The following is a 13,387-nucleotide window of genomic DNA, read 5'->3' on the forward strand; positions in this document are numbered from 1 at the left end:
CCCACCCCCAGTCCTTTCTTGCAACACTGACTCTGCCTACCCTCTACTACCCCCGAACTGTCACTGGTGTTTTTTCCCCCAATCTCTTCTCCCAGGGCATTTTGCTCCAAGACCCTTAGAGGTGCCTCCGTTGTCCCAGAGAGGCTCGCTCTCCGCTGAAGCAGGGCTGCCCTGTGGTCTCACACGGCACTGGCGTTCTTGGCAGGCGGCGGGGGGCAGCTCTGCCTCCAGAGTTTTAAGTTACCCGAGAGCCACACAAGGACTTTGTGTTGTTGTTTTAAAAAGCTATCGCTGCTCGTAAAACCCACAGCAGATAATTTTAATGCTCCCTCCTGCTGGGACAGCCTTGGAGAAGGGTAGAGGTGGGGGGCTGTGGAGAGGTGGTGGAGGGGAGCTGCGTGCGCAGTACCTATGTAAGGGTAAGGGTCTCTTCCCCTGGGTTTGGGGCTGGGAGCTTGGACTAACTGTTGAACCTTGATCTGATTGGAGTTTCTGAACGACATGAAATGTGCCAATTCTGTGCACAGGACAGGCTATCCAGGCATTAAAAATTCTCCTGGAACCGACAGCATTGTGTTAATTTCTGGTCTAGATTATTGCACACACTCCCCCCCCCACCCCCCCGCCCCACCTTGGTCTAATGAAGGATTCCACTGCCTTAAAAATGTACTATTAAACTACCTCATTATTCATTTGACCAAACTTATCCAGACAATCTCTGGCCAAGAATTAGCTTATGTCAGGGCATTCGCCTCTCAGGGTAGCTGCTTGCCTCAACTGGCATCAGTCAGAGTCCATGGACGTAGCTAGGATCTTTGTAAAAACAAGTTTGGCTGCTTAACCTACGTGTGGTTTCCTGGATATCCTTGGGCCTCTCCTCATTACCACCTGTTCAGATTGCAGGTTCTTTATTCATAGTGCTTGCTATATGAGAATCATCTTTATAGCTGTCGTGTGTGCAGCAAAAGCCTTGCAAAGTTTGACGAGCCTTAATGACTGCCCAGATGCTGGCTGATTACATCCGAGCCCAGCTATCACTGTGAGATCAGATTTGCAGCCACTTAGGAAAGAAAAGTGTTTGTCCCCGTGTTGGGCCGGCCCTTGCTTTTATGACCAGATGTGCAACAGCAGCGGTTAAAGTGAGGCAGATTAGATCCAGGGCGTGTCATAAATCCTCGACAGCAGGCATTCCCAAAGCTGGGGCAAGTAAGGGCTCCGGGAGTGACTTTTATGGATGCAGATGAGGATGCCTTTTAAATGAAGCTGCTTGGTTTGATATTAGGACTCACAGCTCTTAAACTCTGAGGTCAGGAGAGCCACGGCGTTCCCTCCAATAATTAGGAACAGTCAAGACAGAGATGCAGACCAGAGCACCCCGACTGAAATCTGGATGCCCGCCCACATAAGAGGCCCGGGGACAAATGGTGGGGGGCTCGTTTGCTGCCGGGCATGTCTAGCGTCTCAAGCCATATGGCTCTCCTTCCCTGTCTCTCCTGAAATTGGAGGAAGCAACTTTTAGGGGAAAGCTAGGGACTTTAGGGGGAAATAGAGCATTGGTTAAGTCTCCCTCCAGCTTCTTTAGTTTTTTAATTTGATAGAAGTGATAGAACATAAACAGAAATTGTAAATAGGTCCGTGTGTGTCCCAGCTACATTCTCTCTCTCTTTCTCTCTCTCTCTCTTTCTCTCTTACACACACACACACACACACACACGTACTTAGAAATACCCAGGGGAAGCTGCTATATTGAGTATATGGTTACCTGAGTGCATTTTAGGCAACAATAAGGCGACCATTTATGAACACTTGGGTTAGGCATTTCCAGGATCGCTTATGCTTATAAAGAACATTTTGCAAGTGAGACCCAGAGAGGCTAAACAGCTTTCTTGAAATACTCACAGTACATATGCAGCCCTGGGAGCCATATCCCAGTTTATATGGATTTACAGGTTGAGTGCCTGCCACAGCACCAAGAGGCTGTAGGGAGTGTCCGTCCACCTTGGGATACCGTTGCTGTTAAAGGAAGAGATGGCTCAGTGAGAACATACTAAACCCAGGTGCTTCAGGGAAGTCTGTAAGAAAGCATTAATAATATTTTTGGGTGTCTGTAGCGCTAAAAGGTAATGTCTTTGAGTTCCTATCTATCCCAAAAGACTCCGTTTCTCTTCTATAGCTTCTTGGTGGCCTCTGAAGTGTGGCTCTGGTGGTGAGTGACAGTGTCATAGGAGGAGCAGAAACATCTGGCTTGTTGCAGTATTCCCTTGGGCACCCCTGGGTCTCTTCTGTTAATCTTTTGAGTGACAGAGGCTTAAGGATTGGCATCTTTTCCAGCTGGCTTTCTAGGAAACTGAGAGCATGCCCTTTCGGTTTAACTTTATCTGGCTCACTAATTGAGCTCCCCTGAGGCCTAGACCCCAAACCTTGCCCCCTTATTTGCTTCCTGCCTTCATAAAATTCCTGACATTTGTTTGACTCTGGAAACCAGCAGCAATCAAGTATCAGATTGGGAGCTATTATGTAGGAAGCACCTGAGTTTTTGGTCTCTAGCTCTGAGCAGCTGCGTTGCTACCTGGGACACTGGTTACGATCCTTTTAAGCAACCGTTTCTTTAATCCTGTACAATTTACTGAAAATATTTCAGAGGGAGGATGGGATGGGGGTGAGGCCCTCCTGGGTTGATAGAGTCTGCTTGATAATCAGGCTAAGCCAATTGCCCGTCTTTGCCTAATCCTCTATCTGCCCTCAAAGACCAGGAACTGGGTGAGGGCCAGAACTGCACCCATCTTGTCCATCCATGTATCCCCGGAACTCAGCACAGGGGGTTGTTTTTGTTGGTGTTTGTGGAATGAACAAATAAATGCTGATAATACATATTTCATAATGATCCATGGGTACCACTTTGTGGGTGCTTTCGCAGAACTGGAGGCAGGAAAGAGATTTAAGAAGTTGGAGAAATGGGAAAGTCAAGAAGTCTGAAGGAGAGATTTGATTTTTTAATTGTTTTAGGTCTATTCTTTATTTGTCCTCTCTCCTGTCATTTACTTGGTTCATCCTGCGAAACCCAGCTCCAGCATCACTCTAGGAACTTCTGCAGAACACTCTATTGGGTAGAATTGATCACTCTCACCTTCGAACAACTTCCGTATCTGATTCACTTGTGTTTTAACTTTTGCTGATGCTTCTGCAGTGAGCATCTTAAAATCGAGCCAGCATCTTCGTCTTCTTGGTGCTCACTGGCCCCTTCAGCATTTCATACATGATCCTGGTTTGTTAAATGAGCAAGCTCGAAAACCCTTGAGGGTAGAATACAGATCTTAGTGGTCACACTGCAGAGCATTCTGAAATATTTATTGAAATGAATTGGACTGTTCAGTGATTTCCAAGCTGGACCTCCTGCTCGCAGTTAGACATGAAATTGGTTACTTACAAGTGATTCCCTCCACCTCATTTTTAGGCTTTTATTCTTTGTTTAAAAATTAGTATGTATGGTGGTTATGGGAGGTTTGGGGGAGGAGGGACCGAGCAAGCAAACTTGGATGGGAAACAGGCTTTAGCTTTACCCTAAACTTTTTTTTTTTTTTAACCTTGCATATGTCTAATGTGAGGCAGCTTCCCTTCCATTTGAGATAGTTCCCTTCCATTTGACTAGCCTGCCTCAGTGCCTGGACCAGGGTGAGTCCTTGTGTCTGCATAGATGCCCTTCTTATTATCTGTGTGCCTGACAAGACGCCTCCTTTTCCACATGGGGGATTTATCTGAGATGCTAGTCAGGTGTTGGCCAAGAACTTGGTTTAAACATTTTGATAGAGCTGACATGTGAAATTTAAAGGAACAAAATTGAGGAGGACAAGAAGAGGGAACAATCATCTTAGAAACTCTAGGGCATGCAATCAAATGGAAAACACTTTGAAATTGTCTTCTTATCTCCTCATGTTGAACATTCACATTTCTATGGCCCAGCAATTTCACTCTTAGGCATATATGCCCAAGAGAAACTCATGTCCAGAAAGAGACAAATGCAACTATGTTCACAATACCACAAGCCTGGAAAGAGCCCAAATGCCTTTTAGTTAAAGAGCAGATGAATAAACCGTGGTGTACTCACACAATGGAGAATTAAACTCAATCAAAACGAATGACAGAGATGTAAAGATATGGACGAATCTTGGTAATATGACATTAAGTAAAAGAAGTGCACCCCCCTCCCCAAAATGTAGCACGACAGCTTTTATAAGCTTATGAATAGCTAAAATTAAAGAAAGAATCTTTTAGGAATACATATAGCTGCAATAAAACTATATAAAAAGAAAATCAAAGTAACGATGCAAACAGGACTCAAGGGAAGTTAGGGTGAGGCAGATTGGCGGGGGGAACCACGTGCTTAGTGTAAGTTAGTGCCCGTACGTTACCTCTTTTGGTAGGGAGGAGGACAGATTTGAAGGTATTTGTCAATTAGTAAAGATCTAATAGCTGATTCAATAAAAATGAAAGTGGGCCCTGCATGGACCAATATTGAGTGTGTCATGAACCAAAAATTATGATTAATTCAATCCTTTGCACTTGAGGTCAGACAAAAAAAAAAAAAATACCCTAAGTAGGGACTCTTTTCTTGCCTCCTTCTGTTCCCCCCACCCCCTTTCCAGATGTGCATGTGGCCCTCCCGAAAATACCACCTTGGGGAGTGATTATTGGCTTTTGTTTCAATTCTTGGCCAGTTAGATCCAGAGCAGGCCCAGACCCTGGCATAAATATCTACACCAGCTGGCCAAAGGGCTCGTGTAAAGCTGAGCTGGCGGCAGGCAATCTTTCCTCTCCCTTGCTCAGGGGAATCAGCCCTGGACATCTGAGTGCACCCTCCAGCAGAGTAGGAAAGTTCACTAGCTGAGGCCTGGGTCAGAAGCCTTATTTGCCAGTGGGGGGTGGGGTAGGCCTGTTTCTGGTTTGATGCCTGTCTTCATTCAGAGCTCCTCTCCCCCTACTCCCCCCTCACAGAGGCTCAGGGAGGGGGGCATGGCCTTGCTTAGCAGGTACAGGGCACCCTTTCTCTCCCGACCACATAGAGATCTATTGTTTAAGCAGCCAAGTTCCTGGCATTGCTGGTGGCAGTGGGGGCTGTCCATGTGGAGGGCCCCCCTCCTTCAGCATTTGTCACTGTGGAGCTGTTTGGGAGAGGACAAGGGTTGGGTTGCGGATGAGAAATCGATCGGACTTGCTTGTGAGGCCTGCCAAACAGGGTTAGCATTGTACATATGTGCTCTGCACGAATCCTGAGTCACTCAGAGGGTAAGAGGATTAGATCTCCATGAACACTTCCAACAGCCCCAAGAAGACCCCAAAGCAACATTGGTCATTATCGCAACTAATTGGATTTCCCTTTGCAACTGACATCATTCTAAACTCGATGGCTAGATCACAATTAATCTTACCTTTGGCAGACATCTAAGCTTGTTATGTATGGAGCTTTGTGTACTTCCTGGGTGTTGCCTCGGTGGGTTTCAGCCTCCTTTTTTTGGAACCAGCGTGAGACAGCCTCTCCAAAGCAGGGAAGGCCACTCAGGAGAACTGGCGTCTCAGTAGAGCCTCTCCCACCACCAAGCAGGACCAGAACTGAGCGGGGTTCCTTGAGATAATGTGTCAAGGACTTTGAAACCTGACAAATACTCTACGAATATGAGTAACATGCCCCTCCCCCTTAAAAACAATTTCACACTCCATTGTTGATGTGATAACTACTCATCCGCAAGATAAGAGCAATTTTTTTTTTTTTTTGTTAAGTATCAGTAGAGAAAAACTGGACCCACTTCCCAGAATAGTTTGTTTTTAGGACTAGATAAGCATCTCTAGGACAGTGCTGAGAATGTTAAATATTTTTTGTGGATGTTTCTTGTGTATCTATTCTTGAAAAATTCTGCAAAGCCCCTGGAGAAAGGACACCAAAGTAGATAGGAAGTAAGAGGGTGAAATAGAGTGTTATGAAAGGATGTGGATCACTCCTTCAGGCACGCAGTGCTGCTGACCTGCTCAGAAATAATGACTGCCAATAGGCTTTTTTTGCCAGGATGGAAATATTCTGTATCCGCACTGTCCAATATTAGACACGTGTGGCTATTGAAGTTTTAAACATGGTTAGTACAACTGAGGAACTAATTTCCTTTGATTTTAATTAATTTAAATTTAAATGTTAATAGCCACATGTGGCTAGTGGCTGTTTCACTGGACAACGTTGGTCTCTAACGTGCCCAGCCTACTTCCGACTGGATATCCCCATGTGCCCCAGACTTCAGCTGCATTAAACCGCGTTGCATTTTCTGACCTCTCCTTTCCTCCCCATCTCTGTCTTTTAAAATCCTGCCCTTTACTCGAAAGGCTTAAATGACTCCACACAGCCATCCCAGCCTCACCGCAGGCGGAGTTCAGCTCCCTGTGCCTTGCTTACCTCTGGAGCCGTGTGTGTCCCCATCTGCCCTGTAATCCCGCTGACCAGACAGGCTTTGGAGGCACACAGACCCAGTGTGAGTCTGGCTCTGCTACTGTGAGCCTAGGCTAGTAATTGGGTCCTCAGTTCCCTGATTTGTCCAGGGGAGGTCACAGCATCTACGTTCCAGAGTGACAGTAGGAATGAAGTGGAATGTCTTAGCTTCCTATTCCTATTCTTGTTTTAACAAATACCACAAACTTAGTGGCTTAAACAACACACATTAAAGGAGAGTTTTCAATGAACAGGCCTCAATGGGTTAAATAATCAGCAAGGCTGAGTTTGATTCTGGAAGCTTTAGGGGAGACTGTTTTCTTGCTTTTCCCACTGTCTGCTTTCCTGGGCTCCTAGCCCCTTTCCTGGGCTCCTAGCCCCTTCAAAGCCAGCGATAGCTGGTCCAGTCTTTTCATGCTGCATCTCTGTGGTTCTGACTCTTCTGCTTCCTTTCTCCCCATTTAAGGACCCTTGCGATTGATCGCATTGGGCCCACTGTGTGTGTCCCGACTGGGCTCCTTATTTGGAGGTTAGCTGATTAGCAACCTTAACTCTACCAGCAACCTTAATTCTTCCTTGCCAGGTAAAACAACAGTGTGAGGATTAGGACATGGAGATCAGGGTGGGCCGTTATTTTGCATACCACATTCATTAAGGGTCTACTACGGTCCCTGGCTCATAAAAGGTGCTTGATAAATGGGGGCCTTTATTATGACCTGTATCTATTCATTTCTTTCCTTTACAGTTGGGAGTATCTTAATGGAAGAGCTGTTTAATTCTCCTTATGAATTCTGTCCTGCCCATGAACAAGCGTTTAGTGTTTACTGAATAATAGAATTTTTGATAAGTGTCGTTTGTTTCTTTCCTTGTAAAGAAATATTGAACAGGACAAAGAAGTAAAATGCAAACCAGAATATATAATCCCCTTTGTGCAAAAGAAATTGGTTATCGTAGAGAAAAATTGGGTGGATTATATGTCACGCTGTTAATGGTGGTTATCATGGGGATGTTCCATTTCCATGAGATGTGTCTTAGAAATTATTAAAACAGCTCTGTTTACAATGAGCATCTTTTAATCTTAGAGGAAAGTAATGAAGGTTAAAAGTTGCACGATTTTTTAAAAGAAAGCCCAGACCTGTCTCAATCCAGCCCGATTCCCCAAAGTCACCCTTGGATCAGTCTACATCTGCCACAGTTGTTCTGTGCTCAAAGTTGCCAGGACTCTTACTCATTTTCAGCATGTTTTGAACTCAGTCTGCTTTAAAGGAGAGTCTTCAATTTACCTCAGCAGGATATAACTGTAACAAATGTATTTATTGCTGCTGGCAGGCATATAAATTAGTACGATCACTTTGTAGAACTACAGTTGAAATCGTACACTTTAACCTTGTAATTCCACTTTGGTATATACCCTAGAAAAACATACTTAAATATATACCAAGAGACACGTTTAAGGATGTCCACGGCAGCACTTTTTGGTAGTGAAAAATTGGAAACCAGCTAAATGCCCATGAACAGGAGACTAGAAATAGAAATTGTGGTATATCTAAATAATAGAATACTGTACGGCACTGAAAATGACTGATCTAAAGCTATACTCACTATCATGGCTCAGTTTCATAATCAAAATACAGGATGAAAAAAGACAAATTGTAGAAGAACATATAACGCTGCTATTTATATAAAGGTTGAAAGCATGCAAAATTACATGTGGTTTCGGGGTGCATACATATGTAAAAATGTACGAGGAAACTAAGGGCAATGATTAACTCTGAAGCCCAGGTTAGTGGTTACCTAGGGAGGCAAACATGTTGGTTGGTAACATTTTATGTTTTTAAAGTGGGAGGTGAGTACATGGATTTTTTAATTCCTCTTTGTATGTATTACATAATACATCATAAAATTTTTCATAAAAATAAAAGCGTATTTGGATTGATCACAGCAAAGTTTTGAGAGCAAATGATAAAAGCGATGCTTCTGTAAGGAGCCCTCTGTTCTGTGCTGCTGATCAAGATTTTCCTTTCCCCTGAAAAACATGCTTAGGGACTTTCGGCCATACTTGTGACCTTTGCTGCAAGTGCTGGTCACCTCCCTCTTGCCCTCCCAAGGCCCTGAGGCCACGCTTTTCCCTCAGTTCGGGGCCAGGGGCAGGTGTGCCTCCTTTTCCAGTCTCTGCCTTTTGGCGCCTGTGTTCTTTGCTGCCCTGGGCCTCTGCTTTTCTCACTGTACTTGCTCTCCCCAGATGATTAGGGATGAAGTTGATCATTTTCTCAAATCTATCGGCCATTAGTTAGGGTTGCCAGAGTTGGTAAATAAAAACTAATAAAGGATTGCCTAAATCGTAAATTGTGTAAATCTGAATAAAGTCATTAGATAACGTAAATTGTGAATGATGTAATGTCAAATATAAATTGAATAAATTTGAATTAGCATAAGCAACAAATAATGTTTTTGTATCCTAATGACCCAAATAAGAAATTACTTGTTTTATCGAAATTTAAGTTTTACCTGGTTTCCTCTATTGTATCTGGCAATACTACATTAGTTCATTTTCTTTGGGAATCATCTGGACAGATATTTTGCTAATTTTTAAAATAGGGATGGTAGCTTTTTTTTTTCTACCTCAATGACTGACTTGGAAGAGGTTTTTTTTTTTGATACTAAGATATTAATATGTTTTTCTGTCATGTCTGATAAATGCTTTTCATTATGAAAAGACATGGTTTTAATCTACTAAGTTTTACATCTTTATATAGCTAATCTGTCATTATGGTTTCTATCTTTGCTGTCAGGATGAGAAAGGTCTTCTACTGTTATAGAAATTATAAGAACTTAGACTCTCCTTCATCTTTGGATCCTTTAATTAAAAAAAAAAACAACTTTTTTTATTATGAAAACTTTCAAATATATACAAAAAAGAAGAGAATGCCCATGGAAACCTCATCCAGTTTCAACAATGAACGACTCCTGGCTAATCTCATATCTTCCTAGTTCTCTGCTCATATTATTTTGAAGGAAATCCAGACATTGTATCTCATCATTTGTAAATATTTATATATATATCTCTAAAAGATAAAGACTCATTAAAAAACCTAGCCACAATACCATATCACAACCAAAGAATATTAACAATAATTCTTTAGTATAATTCAATCAACATTAAGTCTCCCTGATTATCTCTCTGAATGCTTTTCTGTTTGCTTAACTCAAGATTCAAATAAGGTCCACATAGTGGCTTAACTGTATCTTAAATCTCTTAATCTCTGAGTTTCCCTTCCATCTCCTTTTTGCTTTGTAATTTATTTGCTGAATAAACAGGTTGTTCTAGGGTCTTCCACACTAGATTTTTGCTAATTATATTCCCACAGTTTTGTGTAACATGTTCCTGTATCCTTTATATTTTTCATAAAGTGATGGCTAGAGGCTTGATCAGATATGAATTTGATATATTTTTTGACAAGTGTAGTTCATGGTAGTTGGTATGTATGTCCATCAGAAGGCATATAATTAATCTGTGATATTAGCACCCAGCAATGATCACTTTGGGACCTATTAATTTTTTAGGACTTGTCACTGAGTTTTAAACAAGTAACAGGTTAAACCAAAAGACTTCTAACTTTTATGTGGCATTGCCTTCCTTCTTGCCTCTGGTGTTACCATGGAGGGGTGCAGAGGAAGGGGGCTTAGGTGCCAACAGTCCCTTTTCAGCAGCAGCCTGTTGACGGGGAGGCTGTGTGTGACTGCAGCGATGTCAGGGGGAAGCTCTGCCCGAGTTCTTGTTTGGTGGCCAAGAAAGGGGAGTCTCCTTGGTTTCGGGTGCTAGCACTGAGAGCATGAGGGAGCTGGTTTTACTCTCTAGTGCTCATCGGGAGGTCTTTAAACTGCAGTTGTAGACCAGGCTTGTGTGTGATCTTTGATACATATACATCAGTTGGGAATTTATGTTACAAAGTAGATACCATATTTTGAACTGGCTTACCTAATGAGGGGCTCAAGTAATAGAAGGTATTGATATAAGGTTTGATTCAGTGTCTTAATGGTGTCATCGAACACTTAGTGAACTGATGTCTCTCCCCTCTGTCTTTTGTGATGTCTGTTTGATCCGAAGCCTCGTTTCTCATGGTAGCAGAATTGCTGCAGTGGTTCCATGCTTCATATCTACACATCCCACTTTCTAGAAGAGGGAAGAGAGAATTGGCTTCTAGTAGCCCTTTCCTAGATGCTCTCAGAAAACTTTGACTCTCGGCTTATTGATCTAAATTGGATCAAATGCCCATTTTTTTTAACCAATCCCTTTGGAAAGGAGAGCGCCGTGCTGTGAGTGGCTTAGGCTTTGATTCTTTACCAATCACGGTGGTAAGGTAGGTGACAGGATACCCATTTCTGGAGCTGGGGATCAAGTTATTCCTATTCCTCCCTTCTGGCTGCATATGTGGCCATACTAGAGGGAAGAGTGGAAGGGATGCTGGGGCAAAGAGCCCAGTGTCCATCCTGGGATCTGTAGCCTTTGTAGACCAGCAGAATGGTGGGATGGGGGTGAGGAGTGTGCTGGACACTGATGGTCAGAGTCTAGAGAGGGAGATCTCCTGGTACTGTGTGATCAGTTCCTTCATCTATTAAAAGAAGATTAAATAACCTCCAAGGCTACTGCAAGCACAGACATTCCCAGATTAGGAGCTGATAGGAAAAAGGTAATAGGAAGATTTTGGACACATTCAGAATTGAATAAATAGGCCAATGAAGATGATTCCAGAAGGCCCCTCAAATGAGGAGAGCATGGTTATGTAGATCCACAGTTGGAAGAAATCTCAGGGCTGCCTTTGTTTTACACCTGAGGTAAGGGCTGCCCTGAGCCGACAAGCCACAGTTCAGAGCCAGAGCCCAGATCTTCACCCCCATTGCTCTGTCCATGACTTTTCCACTCACAGATGCCCTGGAGAACTTGGGAAAGTGGTGTGAGTCTAGCCAAGGGGAGGAAATAGCCTGAATTTTAGGAAAGGATTATATTTCTAAGTTGCCTTTGGCTAATTTACCAATTTACAGTGGTTGCAGCCAAACAACTGAGGACGTGGGGAATCTTCACCATTCTTGCCACTGACTTTTGAGGTCACTACACCTTCCATTTCATAGGGTTCTGGTTTCTCAGTCCCTGTTTTCTGCAAATGCTGAAGGTTTCAGCTGGGAAATGTGCAGCAGAACAAGTAGAACAAGTAGCTGGTGATATAGTTTGAAGAAGCGAAGGTAGATCTTGGCATCAGACTCTTAATGTTTGTTAATAGCAATGCAGTCAATCAGTGCAGATGTACACTGAGTCACATGGCAAATGGGCTGGAGCAGAGGCAGGGGGCATGTTTTAGGGCACGATATATTCTTGGGAGGCCTTTTAAAATCAATACCCAATTTCAAGGGGCGAAACAGAAACCCTTTGTGTTTGTTGAAGAGCATCCAAAAGTGTCTAGGGCTCTCCCTCTGTGGACACTTTCTCCCTGCCTTTCTGACAGTGACTTCAGAAAACTTTGGGGTGAATTCATTGCTGCACTTACCCAGACAGCCTGAAGTCAGGGGCTGCGCAGAGGACAAGAGCATCGCTTCCATACATCTCATCTTCTCCTTGGCTTTGAGGGTCATGTACCCTCTCCTGGTAGTGTGTTATTATGCTTTCTTTTCCCATCAAGGTAAAGGCTTAGGAAAAGACTGGGCCCACTGCCTAGGCTCCATCTATTGCCAGTTTCCAGTTTTGTGCCTTTTCTTTCCTCCAAGCTGCAACTACCTTGATAATGAAAAGCATCTCACTGCTGGGTGATGTGTGAAGTTTGAGCTGTTATCATTTGACTAGCTGCCTGCTTTCTTGTGCATCTAGAATGCAGTATACTTAGTAGTTTGGGGCCAAAGAGACCTAGGATTAAGTCGTAGCTTTGCCACCTTCTAGCTGTGTTCTTGGGTAAATTAACTAAATTCTAAGCTTTAATACCTCATTTGTAATTTAAAGCTCTAACTTCATTAGGTCATTGTGGAACTTAAATGAAATAATGTCAGGATGCTCAGTAAATGTTAACTCTTCATAAAAATAGCAGATGAAACAAGAAAATATGAGAGATTCTTATGAGAGCCTAAAATTGTTTTGTTTCCCTTATTTTTTCCCCAATATATGGAAGATTTCTAATCTGTGGTTCTATCTCCTTTTGTTAAAATGAAACTAGTTTTTTTCCATTTCCCAACCTGCTGGAGGACCCCCTTAAATGGAATCAGTGGAGGAAAGATTTTCTTTGAATGTGATATCTCCACGTGCAATGTAGCTACATCTTCTCCAGGCACTGTATACTCTCTCCACCCTGAAATCTTTGGTTTTCTCTTTTCCTGGGATGGTAGGTAGGTTGTCTTCCTGAGTTTAGCATCTGAAGGAAGCTCGAGTAAGCCTAATCACTTTCCTTTTTTCTCTAAGACCATGAGAAGCAGTTTTGCCATTAGGAGGTAACATGAAGGCCCTGCCGACATGTCCTCCTCATAACTTCTGGGCTTGGGGGTCAGGCGGTGACTGCTCAATATGTTCCAGATCTGGTCCCCAGGTAATTCTATGGAGCAAGAGGAGCAGGGCCTGGTTTTTCTAGCCCTCTTCCTCACCCCGTGCCAACCCTTCCCTTGTCTGCAGTTGGAAAGCCATTCTCCATGGTTCCTGTGGGTGGGCCCACACACGATCTCCAAGCTGCTTTTAGAGTATTTCAGAAACAAAACCCCTTGCTGTTAGCATGATTTCCTGGAGGGTTATTTCTAGAGAATGTGGCTTGTGCCAACCACATCCACTTTTTTGTCCTTCTGAATACTTTAATTGGTGTATTAAGACCATTGATGTTTAAGGTGATTGTTGTTGATATAGTCAGATTAATATCTATTATATTTGATACTGTTTTCTATTTGTTG

This window comes from Pteropus alecto, unplaced genomic scaffold, assembly GCF_000325575.1.
Source record: "Pteropus alecto unplaced genomic scaffold, ASM32557v1 scaffold276, whole genome shotgun sequence".
Lineage (NCBI taxonomy): Eukaryota > Metazoa > Chordata > Mammalia > Chiroptera > Pteropodidae > Pteropus > Pteropus alecto.